The 19,400-nt window shown below is 36.4% G+C and overlaps 1 protein-coding gene across 7 annotated transcripts in view; it reads left to right on the forward strand.

Annotated features, from left to right (window-relative positions):
• The window catches only part of Pgant9 (polypeptide N-acetylgalactosaminyltransferase 9), a 201,516-nt gene that overhangs the window by 57,566 nt on the left and 124,550 nt on the right, over nt 1-19,400 (forward strand). The window contains exon 1 of one of the 7 annotated variants that reach the window (XM_083057840.1): nt 5,781-6,134. The exons of the other annotated variants lie outside the window; for them this stretch is intronic. The gene's annotated coding sequence lies outside the window, so the exon portion shown is untranslated. Of the gene's footprint in view, nt 1-5,780; nt 6,135-19,400 lie in introns of those variants that run through there. 7 annotated transcript variants of the gene reach the window in all.

Here is a 19,400-nt window from a genome sequence, read left to right on the forward strand (position 1 = left end):
GGCAGAAAAAGAAATTCGGAGGAACGTGGTAATTTCTCAAAAGGATCGAACCTATATAAGCGAGCGTTTCTTAAATGGATTATTTTTTACATGGAACTTCTGAAAAAAATATTTAGATTAAAGATTTGCATCTTGATGAAGTTTAATGATTAACTGACGTTTTTGACGTTGATAAATATTTTCATTGTGTTTATAAAAGATTATAATTTATTAATTATCCTTTATAAGAGCTTTTAAAGATGCAAGTTTTCGCGAGGAATGAACGTTAATTAATCGTTAATGAAATATTTGTAATGATAACAATTTTTTGATATACGCTTTTTTTTTCTTTTGAGCGCAAAAACTCGAAATACACTTAATTATGCTGTATTTTGTACAAGAGAAATGTGATTAACTATTTCAACAGATACTTTTTTATGTTATTGTACGAAGTAATGATTGTGTGAAATTACTTTACTTCTTGCGATGCGGCAGCGTCTGCGGAGGCAGACTATACAATTTTTGTTGCGCTGGTAGTCGAGATGGAGTTGGAAATAAATTGCTTTTACCGTCGGCAAATTTAGTTCCCAACGGCGACCGATGCGGATCGATGCCCATGATCGTTGCACTTGTCGGGACCCTTCGGAAATGTAGTAATTTTTCGTGGAAGGGAAAGCTGCAGCCAGCCATCGAGAGTGCCTTCCGAGGCCATTTTTTATGTTACACGTTGAACGGGACGAAGAATGGAGGAGAACCCAAAAATATGTTTTCTTTAAAAATAATTGCTTTCTTAACTCGGGGCGGGGAAGTTTGTGTTTAATTTGAGGGGTACGTTATTTTGCGGCATAACACGGGCGACGAAAAAATAGGGAGGGATATTATTTTTAAGACAATATTCCAGTTTTCGTCATTGATTGAGGATTACGAAGTCACTTGGCGTAACTGCATGCTTGAAAAATAACATTGCAATATCTATCTATGTGAATCTTGCTAAATGTCACAATCCATTACTTTACGCTCCGCTTGACACGTTGACATCTACTACATTGCCCTCGATATTCCGATATTCTCGTGTCGCCGACGTGTGATATTCATGGTAGAGTACCTACGAATAATAGCCCAACAAGATATTACATATTAAATTCCTGTTTGTTTATCGATTATACCTGCAAATCCAATAGTATCTATACTTTTAATTATTTACATTGTTGATGCGTTGAGAAATGAATATAATTATCTATCGCGATGTAATACTCCGGAATTTGACATCGATGCAATGACAGCTACAATAGCACCCTATATATACAATATGATACCAATCGGAAAGCGACTGGGATGAAATCTGGGATTTTATTTTATTTTTTTTCGTATGATTGATTATGTCATTGTGAAATTGCTATTAATCGTGAAACAATCGAGGCGATGCGCAGGTACATTTAAACGAATTTCATCGTAAATTTTGACGTTCTTAATCACCGTTTCGTAGTCGATGTGATTTGTGGTTTAATAAATTAAATTCTCGCTATATGATCTTGATGATGCAGGAAGTTGACGTCGGTTAAATATAACAACCGAAAATATGCATAAAATTTATATTTAAAATTATATCAGCTTTTGAGTTTATAAATATGTAATAAAAAATATAATTGAATATTAGATATGAATGTATTTATTGAAATGAAAAGAAATTTTATTACATCAAGAATATTCGCGTCGAAACTGACATCGTTATTTATATATAAATGGAAATCATATTTAACTCGAGATTGCGGCTGTGCTTAAATTGTACATGTTTATCGAAACAAAAATAACACTAAGTTAAAAGTAGTGCTCTCTGATCCAGAAAAAAATAAATTGTAAAACGTAGCATATTGGCCAAGTTAGATTGAGCGAAATTAAAGTATTATAAGATGGAAGGAAGAGATGGAAAGAGTGGATGGGGGAGATCTCCGATCATAATCAAATAAACGTTCCCGTCTGTTCGTCGCATAAAGGCGAATCTATTTAAAGGGTCGATGCACTCGATCGAAGCTATGCACAAAGAACTGAGGCGTTGCTTCAGAAACTCTCGCGTGCCTTTTTAATGATTTATTAATTACCCTCGTGTGTAAAAGCAGGCATTTGAAGTCTGTACACATCGCGGGGATAATTACAAATTCGTCGAGTGTACGGCTAGGAAACGTGATGTCGAACTTCCTTTGCACTTCGCCGGAGGAAATCTGGCAAAGAACAACTTCTTTTCCGCCGCGACGACGAAATATCTCGATTAAAGGCGCGCGGGTTTATAAATGTCGCAAACATTGAAAATTGCATTACTTCCATTGAATCTGGAAAAGAACAATTCTTTAACTAAGATAAGCATTTCAAAATATATAAGATATCTAGTCTTTGATATTTTGAATATTTCGTAATGAAAAAATTTTGCGTTATATTTACGTTATATTTTTGTTTCAATTGGGTTTATGTTATATCTTTCATCGAAAAAAATCTTTGTTCTTTCTGGCGTAAAAAATAATGATGATGATTCTTTAGAATGGCCATACATTTATCTCGATGTGTGACGAGGCAAGTCGAGGGACGTATATATCTAGAGATTATTTATGCATTTAATTATTCATATTGTGATTTACATTATTATTAGCGGAAGGAAAATAAAAGTTAATGTCGTGATTAATCGATGACGCATCTTTGATGTATGCTTTTATCGCGTATAATTATCGTACATGATATTATCCATTTAAGTATTCATACGGAAAATGCGCGCGGAATGTTCGCGATGGAAAGTCTTTGAAAGGAATTTGCGATGATAGTTGTTGCCGGATATATAAATGCGGAGTCTGTGAGCGGTGGTAGATCAAAATCGATACCAGGCAACAACAACGCGTGTGTAATTTCGCTGCGGATATATTCAACGAAAAGCGATACTCATTTGACGGGGATCGAAACTTTCAAACGCTGGCAGCAATCGCTCGGGAAATCCCGCCACTGATTAGACCTATTCTATTCTAAACGAAACCGGGATCGGCCGACCGCTTGGACCGATCGATGGTCCGCAAGCGCATCCTTAATTTTCTGATTAAACGTAATCTTTGTGAAGCCGAAGCTCGGCAAGCGCAATTCCTCGACGTTTTCCTTATTCCTGCAATCGAACGGCGGAAACTTTTAGAATTCGTAGAAGTTTGCGAAATCGAATGGCGCGCGATAGTTCGGGATACTCCTATATCGATTGGATATCGTGACTAAAATTTTGCTTCCTGTTTCTATTACTTTCATTAGAAAAATTTTTAGTTCCTTTTTCGCTGCTAAAATGAATATTACATATACAATTTGTGATTCTTAATTAAGATTGTCGCAAAATGCAACTTTTCCGCAAACTATATATAAATATTATATAGTAGTCTTTTTTGTAGCAAATATTATAAAATTAAATTGTTAAGAGTGTTTTTTTATTCCGAGTTTGAAAAATTCAAGAGAGAATCTTATACTTTTATGAAACTTTTACTTTTTTGTGAATTAGTTTCGTTTGAATGCATTTAAAAGATGTATTTAATGCGTCACTGGTTTTTTTTTGCTCGTCCAACGATCCCGTTTCGTCGCCACTTCGTTGCAATATTGTATCGGCAATCGAGCAAATTGCTTCCTTCCATACAGCTGGTTTTCGAATTACGAAGTCCATAAATAAAGCCGTACCTACGGGGAATTTGTTGGCAGGAATATCGGCTAGCTGCGACCGTGACCATAACTTATCAGTATATCGCGCGAGCAGAATTCAATCGCGAAATAAAACGCCGCATGAGAGAGGCGACCGCAGGTTGACATTACAATCTGTGTGTCGCATATAATTATTCATTTAACAAAATTAAATTGTTCCTATAAGATTTTTACTTTATTTTATTTCTTACTAACGAGCATACGGTCTCGAATTTGACCTAATATTGGAAAACATTTCCAAACAGATATTGGGATCCTGCGTGTTCTCAAACTTAAATTCTTTGCTAAAAATATTTATCGTTTATTAATACAACTATCTGTTTACCGAATATTATATTATTTAAAACACTGAAGTCTTTATAATAATTATAAAATTGCTTTAAAATAGGGCATAATTAATTATCAAAAGTATTTATAAATATTCGTATGAAATTTATATGAAAATTTTTAATATATATGCCATTAAGTTTATACATCTTATAAAGATTATAATTTAAAAGCGAGTATTCAATATTCGCATGCTTGGAAAATAGAGATTAAATTTCTAATAAGCAATTAAATTTTTAAATGCACATTAACGGTATACAAAAATGTATAATTTGCTGTGTTTCACGTCGTTGGTATTCAACATTTATGTTCGTGCAGTTTGAAACGATACAACAGTCTTACATCATTACACGCTAATTACATGCCTCGAAGATCTGTAATTTGCGGAGAGAAGCAGTCGCTTTACGGCATGTATCGTTTAATCTCGCTTTTGATTCACAAACGCTAACTGCTCTTGCGATTATCCCATTCTAAACTCTTGCTACTTGCTATTGCCTTGACAACGTACCGTAAAGTCGCGTACACATCTGTGTGTTTCGTATTTTTCGCTCAATTTAAATCGTTTAATTTAAAAAAGAACAGACGCATCTATAAAAGAAAAGGAGAAATTCATACTTTGTACCAGATACCTCAAATATGCGATGAATCTCTATAGACTAGATCAAATTATTACCGTCGAATCGAAATAAATTTTTATTAAAGAGAGGAAATTTTGTTTGCAAATATACAAATATTTATTAAATTAATTTGAATTAATATTGATAAAAGAACTTTGAATAATACTGAAATTAATAATTTTAAAAAATATTCAGATTTAATTATTTTTTATTTTATGAGATAAAATGTTCAAAATTTGAAACTGTGATAATTACAATTTAATTTAATTTTCGAATGATATCGCAATGATTTCTAATAGATATTTCATGAGCCCGGATACGCAAAATGTACGTATATTATTTTCTTATCGGATTAAGTCCGGGGAAGATCAATCTCGGAGATTAGTAAAAATATATTTGTATTTGTGTGAATTAGCAAATGATTATACACTTGTTAATTGTCGTGTTTGTTTTCTCGAGAACGATTCTAATTATAACGATCGATTAAAACTTCAGATAAATCTCGCAACGTTGAATTGCTTATCTTTATTTGACGACAAATATCACGTAGTCGATAAATCGTGGCAATTGCGTTATACTGCTATAGGAGATGTCGAAACGATAGAAGATAGAACTGTATGTGATCTGAGAGAGCGACTTTACTTTGTATGGTAACCAGACGCGAAATGCAGTTTGCGATATATTCCAAGAGATTGGCTTCTGCGATTTCCCGAGAAATTGGAGCCGCGGAAGCCCCGGAGATATGTCTCGCGCGCGGATATTTTGTCTCCGAGACCGCGTTTTCTTCCGCCGTTTAGGAATAATTCAACGGCGCCGGCTTTTCCTCAACAGGTGGGATGCCTCGCTGTTCGCGGCTTAATTTTAGAAAGTGTTAGAAAACGATGAAAAATCGACGTAGAAAATCCCGAGCGTGTCTCTTGCCGACGTGATCGCGGCGCCTGTTGGGCAATCGCTCCTCGCGGACGAGCCGAAGGTTCTTCTGCTTGCTTTCGCGCAAAGGCCATCGAGAGAGTATACCTCCGCTCCTTCTCTTCGCGGTTCACCTTCTCCTCCCTGGTTCACCTTCTCCTACTCCGCGGAATTCGCAGGTCGCAGGTGTACGATGAGCCGGCTATCGGCACCGCTTGGCCGTCTTGCCGCTTTCAGTCACCGCCTGGTCGTCTCCAGGTTCAGCGCCTTTCTCCAAACACCGATTTCACGTTAGGGACATCTCTGTTCGATTCCGGTTTATCTTATCACATCAGCGACAATGATTTGTTGATCGTATCTTTAACAAGGTGATATCATAAAGAAGTCGCGAGTTTCATTAGTATTTTTCTATTTGCTGACGTCCAGAAAAAATCGTACACGAGAAAGTGCCAACGTGGTGCATTTCATCGATAGTGAAGTGATATTCGAATGGCATGGTTCTGTTCTGTAATTTGGCATTAATATGTATTTATATACGTGAACGGAAGTAAATATTCAACATATTTTAAATGCAACATTTATTTAAACAGGGTAAGTTTTATGTTATATAATTACATATGTCATACATATGTTATATGTTTTCCTGGGATACGTTATTTCAGAATAAAAGAAAAAAAGTTTGAATGTTTTTGTAATATGTTATATATAAAATGTATAAGTTTTTTTATCATATATATATTATATATGCAAGATTTATCGCGCATAATTGCACACATATATAAATTAATTATTTTAACCGATTTGCCACTCTTAAATCACGACTAATACACGTACGTAAAGCAGATACGACATAATCATATAACATTAGTCATATTAACATATACAGTCACTAACTTATATTATATATAGTATATATAGTTATATATAGTAACTAACTTATATAGTCATTAACAAGTTAAATTTTCACTAATAGATAAATTATATAAATTGTAATTTTGTTTTTGACCGAACTTCCACCGATATATATATATATATATATATATATATATATATATATTTTGTATTATCACATTATTGTATTATAATGACATTTACTATTTCCATCGTGATATTATTATTTAATTTGTACAATTCAATTTTATCGGGACTCAATTTAAACTGTACTTTTATCACTAAAATATGAACTGTACTTTCTTTTTAAACAAATTATTGGAATACGAAAACACTTGAAATATGTCATTTAAGCAAAAAATTAAACTGAAATTAAACTGATTGTGAGTTCAAATTTAGGTTACAGAATAGAACTATTATATATTTTCGATAATATTAAGTATAACGATGAGGGACAGCTGTCAAATTATGTCATTATCGAGAATAGTTTTAAGCACAAATCTAGCAATCCTGCATAATTATTGCAGTAATTTTTGCTGAATATTTTCTGTTGTTATAAGCTGACCAAATTTTATGTGTGTGTGTATGTGTACGCGATTATTTTTAATAGTTATCATTTTTAATAGTGCAGAAAAAGGCAGAGAGACAAAGAGAAAAGAATTATGTTATATCATTTAAGAAGAATGGCATTTTAAATTAAATTGAAAACAATATATAGTTTCAGTTTCGAAAATATTATACGATTAAATCAGTTGCTCTTGAAATATGAATTTCTTTCTTGATATATCTTATATTTATAATTATCCTGGTATATATATAATTTTATATTCACGCGAAACGAAATACATAGATTATATTGCGAATAAAAATTGTTAACTTATGAATTAAATGTATTATCTGATTAAATTCCAATATCGAAGTAATTGCCGACAAAGTTGTCCGCTCCTTCTCTCTGTCTCTCTCTTCTCCCTTTCTCTTTACCCCTCTCACTCCAATATCTCATAAAGAAGTTGGCGAACAGTCTGGAGAATCAGCTCCAGCTGAGGAATCCAAGTGGTCTTTATACGTGTCTGCCCTTCCTATCGCTACGCGGTTGCATCCGGTAACGGCGCAACAAACCACGAAGAAACTGTGTGATACAAACCAACGCTAAAGAAAGCCAAATGCTAAAGGAAGGCAGAGAAGGCGGAAGAATATCTCTCAATAATTGAGAGAGAGAAAGAAAGATAGAGAGTGCGCGCTCTAGCAATCAATCTAGTGATGGCCGATGGCTTATGATTACGTTACGCCTTTGAAACTGCACATGTAATAGCAACTAGCACGATCAGCGAAAATTATGAGCCTATCGATACGTTTTTATTTTTCTCGTTTACTTCCTGCAATACTTATTCCTCATTTTCTCCTTTCTATTTACGTGAGAGAAATATAACGAGCATGTTGGTATCAATTTTTCAGTCATCAATCAATCAGATATGATACGCCATATCAATGGCTTAAGGAACATTAATAGATATCTTATTTGAACGAGATTATCAATTTTTTTCACATGTACCATTCAGTAAACTTTAAAACACATGTACTATCTAAAATCAATTATCCAAAAGTAATGAAATATAAATTTGACGAAATAATTAATGAATGGCCATTATCATTATCAGTATTTTTTAACAAAAATTTGAATTTAAAATAAAATAAAAAATTCAATATACTATTTTATTAAAAAATATATCGATATATTTCTTTAGCGTTGGCTTTTTGTTATATCGAATTAAAATAGATTCATTCACTGGTCATTCACTGGTACGAACGGCGGTCATTCACATATCCTTATCCCGTTGGTCATAATCCGCTTGCCGCTGTTCGGCAATCTGTGACGATCTGTAACGAATCTATTCGAATGGAATTTAAATTGAAGCGCGCTAGCACTGGTATCGCGCACACACGATAAACTCGCGAGCAAACTATGCGCGGCAGAGAGATTCTTCCGCGCGCCTTTATTCGCACCAACGTTAAAGTATGCGGCGAGTTATGCGCTGGCGTGTGTCGACTGAAATCAATCAGATCGATTGGCGCGCGCGAAACCGTGCAGTGTGTATCGCATTTCCGGCCTCCACGGGGAAGAGAGAGAGAGAGAGAGAGATGGAGTATTGTTTCCTCCGTTAGAGAGGTAGCGCGCGGATTTGTGTTAACGGATTCTCGTTTCGGCGACTGTATCCCGCGCTGATTGCGCGCCTGTTGCGAATCCACACACCACCGCGGCGATAAATAAGCCGCTTACGCGGTAATCTAATCCCCGTATAGTCGTTTCCTCTCTCGCGAACGCGCGAGCGCATAGCGGTGCGCGGAATTCGCGTATTAACTGTAGCTGGGAAAGAGAAAGGACGAATTGCGGGAGACGCGGAGATTGTCTTTGGGTAAGAGCGTTGATGAAATGACGAAGACATGTATCTCTGTTGAAAGAGGAGAGAGATGCCGGTGTTGAGCCGGAAGCGGATATGCCTCTGCGATACGATACACCGGATTTGACTGATCTCGCGACAACACAAACATGCGTTGCGTTTTGATTTCGCACTATACCGTAACTTGTTTGAGAATCTCGCGGGAGAGATTCGCATTAAATCTTATTCGGCGCTTCTCGGCTTCGAATAGCTTGGAGCAATACAGAGGATGCTAGATAGTGTAAAGCCTATAACTATTCGTATAAAGGATATGTGATGTAGGAGAGAGAATCGGAGAAGATATACGATAGAAATTCGAAACATTCGATAATTCACAGCTGCATTGCTCTTTACATATAGCCAATTGATAATGAATGACCCCTTGTTTGTCCTCGAATATATATTGTGTTCATTAATAGGAGGGGTAGACTATTTACCATTTGCAAGTAAAATTAGTCGTCTTTCGTCTACGCTTTTGTTCACTGCTGCACGACTGCATCGCGTACGAGTGCGGAATTTACATTTGCGTCGAGAACCGCGATACGTGACACGCGTCAATGTTAAATTCCTCGTCTATCGTAACGTCGCGGTTACATTGTCGACTACGTTTTGCATGATAGGCATCCTGTTGACCGCTTTCCGTTACCCAATCTCTTAACCTTGCACTTGAGCGGCAGCCGACACTTCCTTCCTACTCTCTTCCGCGATATTCGGTATGGATATCAGGCTGCAACGTGAAATCGTCGTTTCATTACGGCTTTATTACGGCCGTCGAAATTAGCTCGGGATTTTACGAGGTGAACTTTACATCGTGGCTGCGACGGCAGCCTGCGGTAACTTTACGAGCTAGCAGTGTTCATCGGAAAGGATACTGTCCCTGACATTTACTCGCTGCCGAGAATGCACATTCGAGAGAACGTTTCCTATATCTCTCTTCAAATATTATTTCTAAAATCTCTAAATCTCGGGAAAGCTAGTTAATGTCTGATTTTCCCATCTCTTCCTCTCTTTCTTTCCCTCTCTAATTTACTATTGAATATAGAGAATTATCCAAAAGATCTAATTTTCTGTCTCTTAATAAATCATTGCATTGTCTGCAAGGTAGACAAAGAGCTAAAATTAATCAATCTAGATAGAAACCAGAAATTTATCACATGACCGATATGGAGCAAACGATATTAATAAATATTGCAGAATTTTAACGATCATGTCTATTTAGGTAATTAATTTATTATGTCTAAATTTAATAATTTTATCATTAATAGGATAAAATTTTATATTACATCAATTCTTGAAAGGCTTGCACTGATCTGAATATATTCATTTACTTTTATTCCATTAAGTTAATCAATTATTTTCATTGTTAAGTTAATGGAATTTCATTGAAAGCATTGCCAATCATATTATGTATACAAAATTACTGTCGCTTTGATACTGTCTCTTTTTTATCGCATCGCTTTATGTTGTTGCATGCCGAGGTGATCGAAGCTCGTCTCTGTGTGTGGGAAGATGAATAGATTCATGAATATATCTCATTGACATTTTTCCACATATTTTCTAGCAGAAATTACTCAAAATCTCACAGCATAATATGATCGATGCGAATTATTAAGATCTTAACACAGTATCTTCTAATATTCAAAATCCAACTCGTTAAAATGCATATCGTTAAAAGCTTGCGGTGCCACACATCGCCTAATAATAAATTTTTCATATCGTTATCGTGTTGTCATTATCGTTTTCCACGATGCAACCGCTACATGACGGAAGTGGTCGTGTTCATTATCGCGATCAATTATTATCGTTTAATAAGTCATTAAGCAAATTGAGTCCGTGCAAGCAGTTTGTGTAATAGATTCGAGTAATAATTGCGATCGCGGTTTTAGTATACAATATTAACATGTTATAATAATTTTATATTCGAAATAGAGATAACATAATAAGGCTAACAAAAGATATGGCTTGCGATTATTTAGTTGAGAAATATGAAGTTGAGAAACTGAGAAATATCTTTATTATGCTTTGTTCTTATTTTTAAAAAATATTTGTAAAAGAGATGAAGAAAAAAAACAGAAAACTTTTGACGTGATAAATACTTATAATTATTTTGACTGAAGTTATATTCTATTTATTGGCTACATATTTGTGAATATTAAATTATTTATAATATATAATTGCCATATCATTATTCATTGGTTGATCTGACTTTACACATATCAATATTCGTTATCTTATAAATTGTAGCTGACGCAAATGAATTAGATGTAATTGATAACAAATTAATATATAATTATTTGAATTAATATATATTTCGCTAAAATAATTATATCAATATTCAACGACTTTTTTGTTTCTCCGATCGTTTCCGATATTACATCCCCCGCAGATATTTAAGAGTGTGGCTTTATGATTCGATTATAATAATCAAATTCAAAAAATTATTAAGATTATATTTATTTGACATACGAAGCAATCAATTTAAAATCGGAGAGCTTTATGTACATTTCTTATTACGAAATACATATTGACGTTACATGCTTGGAATTGCCGAGGATCTCGCGTTTCGATTAAACGTTTATTTCTCGTCTCATTTATGTCAATGGTCGAGCAGGACTCACAATTACGTGCTTACCCACGCGATCGAACTATAAAATAATCCATCCTGCCGATGCCAGATAACGGACTTTTATCGCGCCTCCAGCTGCGCCGATCGATTTGGAACGGGAAAGTTCCGCTTCTTCGTACTGGCAAACGAGATCATTACGAAAGGTGCTTCGCGTAGATTACTCGATTCCTTAAGTAGATTTCTCAAATTAGGCGGTATAATCAGATGGAAGTTCTGCACACGCTTGCCAGTGTCTCCGCTATTCCATACTTTTTTTTTCATTTTATTCATTCTCTTACCAAGTACTTTTTATTATTTTTATAGTTCAATTAGTTGTAATATCAATTGGTCTGCTTAAAATTTGAAAGCAGCGGTAATACGGCTGTTAAATAGAACTGTGATCAAAAGATTAATTTAGTGATATATAATTTATTGAATGAATAGAATCTCTCTCTCTCTCTCTCTCTCTCTCAGTGCAAACCTCGCTATTTATTATATTGTTCAAGAATTAATTTTCTTTTTCCATATTTTATAATTGAATTCAATATACACATACACGTACAATTTTTCAGGAATCTCTTATTACAAAAATATATTTTAATATATATGATAAACTCATACGACGTATTATATGATGTTATTACAGTCTAAACTTTCCCGAGTGTGTTTCTCGTAAAAGCATTTGAAATGCAAATTCGCTCGTGCGGCGTTTACGTGACACAGAATATACATGACTCGCGATTAGTCGATAGGAGTAATTTCTTTCGCGATGCGTCGAAAAAAAAAAAGAATTTTCTCGAACAACGGCGTGTGTATTATCGAGAAAGTCTAAAATATACAGCGAAAGGAAGTATCGAAATAGCGGTAGCGGAATGCGCATCCGTTCGTTCGTCATGGAGATATAAATCTACCCACTCAATGTCACGAAGGAAGGAAAAAAAAGGGATAAAAAAAAGCTCTCGCGGTATGCTTTTTAGATATCTGCCAAAAACTCCGGATTTGAGTGGAGTTCCGGAGCTCGACACGTCAAAGAACTTTGCGATGCGCGTAGCAAAAGAATACAGCCATGCAATCGTCCTATATTTCGGCAGAGCTGTAGCAACCAATAACGTCGCGGAAACGAAGATCATTTCGGTAGCTAAATTCCAGTTCGCTCTACTTTCGATTGCAAACTTGAAAAACCACATCGTGAAAAATGAGAAAAGTCCTTTCGAACCAAGCATCTCGTAATCAGAAAAAATTGCATTTTGAATCCGTCGGCAAATTTCAAAAGTATTTTATATATGTGTATTCTTAAAGAGATATAAATATAGTGATGAAAACTAAAGAGAGAAGATAAAGACAAGAAAGTATTGAAAAAATCTTACGGAGCGCTATATCTTATTGACATCTCATTGACATTTCATGGATATATCTATATAGTTAATGCGCATACGGAGACATCATCGGATAATTTATCACGCAATATTACTTCGCCATAATATATACGATGTATGCAATTTCCCGCTTTTAAGAGAAAGAATGCAAGAGAAACGCGAAAATAAACGTCCGCGTATCCGGAGGTTCTTTCGAAAGTTGCAATCGTCGTCGTCGTATGTACTTTTATCGGTTGACATATTTGAAGTGAGAGAATGAGGGAAAGTTGGAATTACTTGCACTCTTCTGTACAGTCTAATCTAGGAGACTTTGTTTACGCGAATAAATAAAAAAAAAAATTACCGACACCGAGAATAATTCAAACATTTTTCTCAAACGAGATATTTTTTCATAGACTCTATACCTACAGAAAAATCTAAGCTTTTGACATGGCAATTTTCTTAATGAAAAAAGAGAGAATATATATTTTACTCTTTTTAGTGAGAGTGAGATTGGAATATGAATAGAAACTTGGGTTGTGCTTAAAAGTTATTGACAATGGCTGCTGAGATTGATCTGGTTGCATGAAGCAAAGGCGCGCTTCATTATATATTTTTTGCCGTAGCGAGAGTGAACAAAAGAGGGACCGCTTTGTTATTTGTTCTTATGAAAGAGGACGGGACGGGCAAACATTATTTAAATTGGGCAATCTCTCGGGACGATTACGTCTGCGGTTTCGCTAATTGCACGGCCGTTGCACTGCCATAAAATGAAACGTGTCGTGGCGTCGAACAAAAAACTCCGGTACGCGCGATTGCAGTTTGCGAAAAGCTCGAAATTTCCGTGCGAAATGTCGTCATTAATAAAGCGCACGAATGGTACTTGCGCGGCATCACGGTGATCATGGGATAATAAGGATAATTAGATGAGATTCATCGCTAGAATGCCGCGAATCTACAAGACTTGTCCGAGGGAGAAATGTCGTTTGACATTTAAATATGACCAGGCGCCTCGAGAACACGTGTCCAATGATAATTTCTCCTCGCTTGCTCAATCAATCATAACCGCTTCACAGAGAATCCTCGTTTGGTCTTTCTCGTCTCTTGTGTGATGTATTGAAATATCAGTTGATCTCGCATCATGCGTATGCTATTTTAAGCTGATAATGATCACTTATATTTGCGAATTGTGTAATGTTTACTTCAATGAAATTCATTTATTATATTACACACGATTTTGCAAGTGTGACACACCAGAAAGATTTCTCTCGCGTCTGTATTGTATATATATGATCTATCGTTATAGGGGATGAATTAATGTCGCGTTTATGAGAAAAAATATATAAATAATTGCATCTGAAAATTTTATAATATTCTACAAAATTAATTAATTAACCTATATACGTGCCAAATTTTATAATAATTTTAATATCGTGCGTGAGTGCCACCCGCGAGAATACTCGTGAATTAATAATGCATTACGTAATGTTTGATTCGTATATATTTGCAATTCCCTTATGAAATCAATAACTCTGTTATATATGCACCCGTAATTGAATTACACATTTCGTATTAATATATGCATTGCTTCCCTACATGAATTTTGTAATATTTATTTTATTCTATCTCGTTTTTGGAAAACATAAAATTTCATCAACTGTGTTGTAGCGTTGCGGACAACATTTGCGCGAATAATTAAATTGTTAATTTATATATGATAGATAATTATTATCCTTAATGTACAAATTGCTTACCTGTTTATATCGTTTCGACGTTAAATTATAGATGCCCCTTTTTCTCGTTAACAGAGATTGCAATCTGAGGTGCGAAAAATTACGAATACGTCGAGTTTTATTCAACACGAGTGTCGAAATTGCATTATTGATCGTTGCGATATCTATTACCTATAGACCTATACGATCCCCTTTCGTTCGTAATACCTCGCAGATCGATGGATTAAGTACATCCGGTTGAAGTCGTCGTCGTCGTAGTACTAGCTCGCTATTTGCGGTAACGCAAACGTTTGCTCTGACGACGCGATAACATCGAAGATAACGAGCTCGATCGCAGTTAATGCCTGTCGGAAGCCTGTACGTGACTTCGTGACCGATGCCGCTTAATTTCACGAGGATCTATCATCGCCGTCACGTATATAACTATCGGCTATCGGTATTGGATCGCAAACGAAGGAATATTCGTATCGATTATTGGCGCGAAAGTTAACAAATATTTGTCCGCGCTGCATCACGTGTACATTGTCGATTTAACACTACACACGATTGTACGCATCGCGCGTTCTCGACCAGCATATATGTTCGGGAGAACGATACAATATCGTGACAAGAAACTAAATTTTTACAAACATGTGTGTTATTTTTTTCTTTTTTGTTGTTGACCGTATCCGTGTGTGGGTTAAATTTTCCGCGGCCAATAAATTTTTTATCGCCGTTGAAATTGTCGGAGAAAAAACGACGACGCTAATTTTCTACGACTGCGACAAACGATTTGTCGACTTCGACGCGACCCCCTCCGCGACGGATCGTCGGAGATTTGCGAAAGCTCGCGCGTCTCGTTTTCATAAAACTCGGCGGTCTCATAATATGCTAATGCCCGAACTAATAAAAATTCAGTAGTACGACGAAAGTACCGCGAAATTTTATGCGGCGATTCCAGATGCTGGCGGTAGCTTTTCGGGAATGCGCGGCGCGTCTTTAGGGAGGGATGCTGCTTAAAGGCTGTTTTTGCATAAGGAGGCGAGAAGAGGATGGATAGGACGAAGATGTCAGGTTTTTATGTTAATCCTTGCGGGGAACATTTTTGTTTGGCGCGAGGTAATGCAACGGAACAAAAGTCGCGCGGAAAATTTAAGACACTTCCTCCTGATTTTTTCTCATTCGCCCCGCCGCTTTTCTCCATTTTTCGCCACTCGTTGACCTTTGAAGCTGTGATGAAATTCTAGTAACGTAAATGGTACAGTTGAATTGTTTGTTCGGGATGATCCGTCCCGACGTGTAACACTGAAACACGAAAAGCTGCCGAAATATCTTACGTTTTTTTTTTTTTTTTCGAATAAATTAAGGTAAAACTAGATATATTTAAATTTCTCGATAATACCGGTTATTTTATGCTTGTGCAATAAACTCGTCTGCGCTATCGCCGCCTTATATTAGCTTCAGCCTTCTTCGAGAGCGAATTGCACAATGCTATTTTGCAACGATCGAGGAGAAACCACGCGTTGACGCATCCTCGAAATATCTCTGCGACATTCCACGTGACACCTCGCTCGAATGCTCATGAGAATTATTGCAGAATGCGCGATGGCTTGGATTTTGAACTATGTATGCTGCGATGACGGGGGAGGAAGGGGGGGAGGAGGAAGATGCGAGAAAGGATGCAAGAGGTCAGTTACGGAGGGGAGAAGAGGCCTTCTTCGTCGCCATTGGGAAAGTATGTCGTCGAAAGGTCAGCATTTGCTCGCTATGGAGAATCGCCGCTTCCTCCTTCCTCCTTGCTTCTTCTTGCTGAACCACAATATCGATTCGCAATTATTACATTAGTACGTAATAAAGAAAATAAGAATATTTTGCAGTAATAATATAATAATTTTATTTACTGCAATGATTATATAAATTACTTTTTCATTGAAAGGAAAGAACTCTATATCGTATATAAATACCTTTCTAAAAAAAAAAGTAAAAGTACACACTGTGTATGTAAAAATGTGTTTACATTTGCGTGTGTAACAATTAGAAGTTAAAAGAGAAAAAATTGTTTGAAAAAGCACAGTTAACAAATTGATTGCTTAAAAATATACATATTGATGCAACTAACTGCTAAATTGTTGATTATATACTATCGACTTTTATTAATCAAAGACGCGACAGATGTCAAGAATTTATTGACATTATTTGAACTGTACTCTGAAGAACCAAAGAACTTCAACGACTAAGAATCAAAGAATAAAATTTTATATATACTATTGTCTCATATATCTTGGAGCAAAACGATTTTATGCTTCTTCTAACATTACGACCAAGAGGCATCTTCATTTCGTTCTCTTTCTTTCGTCTCCTTCTCCGTGCATTTTCGGAAGATTTGAATTTTAGCGGGACGCAAACGATTTTCCTTGCCAGCAATAAAATAGCTCCCTTCGCTTTCAAGATGTCGACTCGCGCATGATGGAGTCTGCGGATTATTTACTTCAGCCGCAGAAACACAAAAGCTTACACCGACGAGACGAAAGTAAATCCCTTCCTCTCTTTCTCTTTTTTTGCCCGATAGCTTGAAGAGGAGAGATGCATTTTGCTTTGTTTCCTTCCACCGTTGCACTGAGCGCTTTATGCTTGTGATCTTCAGAATCTCAATGTACCGTTTTATCCGCGGGCTAATATCTCGCGAATTATTCTAATAGAATATTGCGATCACGATGTAATTTCGCATTTACATATAAAAATGTATAAACATTTTAGAACTACGTCAACCGAAATAGAGTTAAATTTCAAAAACGTCTTCGTTCGATTTCAGCGCGTTCCAATCTCTCGTCTTATTTGTCAAGCCCTTATTTTAATTTAGTTTTCAAATTACATTTTCTTGCAGACGGAGAAATTACCGACAAGCGAATTTAACGGAGTAATACACTCGAATTGAAACTGCTCGACAAAATATTAAATTTCTATTTCACCCTGCATTAAAGTTATTCTTCCGCGAAATCAAACCCTACTTGGTATCGACATTCTTTTATAAATGTTCGTACGTCGTCGACACACGGGCGGAATTACTTGGAATATCGCGAGCCCATTCGCGGATTCTGGCCGATTGCCAAGGTCGATCGTGCTCGAGTGGATTTACACCGGAAGCAGTGGAAGTCCTTAACGGGACTCTTCCCTCTAATCCCGCATCGTAGGGAGAAGACTCGGTAAAGTGCTTACTATCGGTTTCCAATTTGAAACCACGAAAATTTATCTTTTAATATCAGATTGTAATTCGTCAGCTATCTTACACATTCGCGAAACATTTTCTATCTTTATATTTTTCTAAAAATGATATTTCCCTCGTCCCCCTAATATTCCGATTTTGTATCATATAATATGCGCATACAATTATATCTTGTAAACTCTGCCACCGATGACGACATTTTCTTAGGAAAGTCATTATGTAAAAAGCCGTTCGATATCCGGGACGGACAAAAACCTTTATTACGGCACGCAGGATAGCGCAATTATCCTCGCGGTTAACGACTCATCGCGGCACATCTAGATTTCGCAATCGCGCAAGTCGCTTAACTTAATTTCGCGCTCGGTCGCCGCAGACGGCAAAATTAGACTAATCGTCTCTGCAATTTGTCGCTCTGTCGCGTGCGATTGGCCAATCCATCGTTTCTGCGAGTCACGGATTTTCGTGATTTTCTGTAGCATAGCGCTCCGGAGCAGCCGCTGCCTTTTACTCATGGCAGTCGTAACAACAACCGCGAAACCGCAATGGACCGCAGATTTATTCGTGTGCGCCGGTATAATCCGACGCGCGAGGCGTGCGCCCGATAATATAATTTCAGTACGCGCCTTATATAGCCGCGAACCGCGTTTGCTTTCGTTAATGACTAAAGCGGGAAATGCGCATAATAAGGCAGGGGTTTTGCGATTAGCGCGATATCGCTCCGCCGTTCTGCATTATGGTACAGAATTCCATTTAATCCAGCTCAGGATTATGATTTCACACATTGCATTTATCTTTAACAATTGTTCGCCCTCTTGGGTACAAAATCGAGAAAACAGCTGTGTTTCCGTGATAAGGCACAATAATCTTTTTTCTAAGATATATGTACTACTAATTTAATTTTTTTAATCTATCAATTATAGAAAATTTTTTATTATATATAAAGAGAAAGCTCGCTGTGTGTTTTAATATTAAATTTCGTGAGTTAAGAGAACGCAAATATGTTTTCCTCGATTAATTTCGTTCATAATAATTTTCGGCATGCAAACATCTTTTTTCAAGAAAAAAGGAGTACTTATATAGATGTGTATAAAGATAATCCTTGCGTCGTTTTACGTCCTTCCGTTCATCTCTAGATACTCTCGGCGGAATTTATCGTCCGGTTCCTTCTTCGCTTTATCACCTTCCTTCGTACTAGTAACTTTTCGAAGATAAAAGCAAAGTTTCGCGAGTTTCTCGACAACTCGAGTTTCTGTTCAGTGTCGTTTGCTGCGCACACGCATAAATCTGCGATCTACATCGTTGCGGTCTCGCGGAATTTATTCCGCGTTCTGAAAAATGTTCGTAAGAGAAGCGTGAGAGAGCATTTCCGTGGCCAAGGGCAATTTCTTTTTTATCGCGCATACGCGGCAAAGCAATAAGAATTTTTACGAAACGTTCCGCATGTTAGATTACACGTTGGTGTAAGAACATATCTTCCATGTATGTACATGATATAAGTTTAATCCAATCTCACTTCTCTTTTTCACTTCTTAATAAGATTTTTACGCGAATCACGAATAATCTAGACTTCCGTTCTCACGAGTAGACTCGCTTAACCAGATAACGATCTTGAAAATGCATCGCTGCCACATAC

The sequence above is a fragment of the Prenolepis imparis genome, unplaced genomic scaffold, assembly GCF_030444845.1.
Source record: "Prenolepis imparis isolate NDT839.2.m4 unplaced genomic scaffold, iyPreImpa1.0 SCAF_2, whole genome shotgun sequence".
In the NCBI taxonomy this organism is placed as follows: Eukaryota; Metazoa; Arthropoda; class Insecta; order Hymenoptera; family Formicidae; genus Prenolepis; species Prenolepis imparis.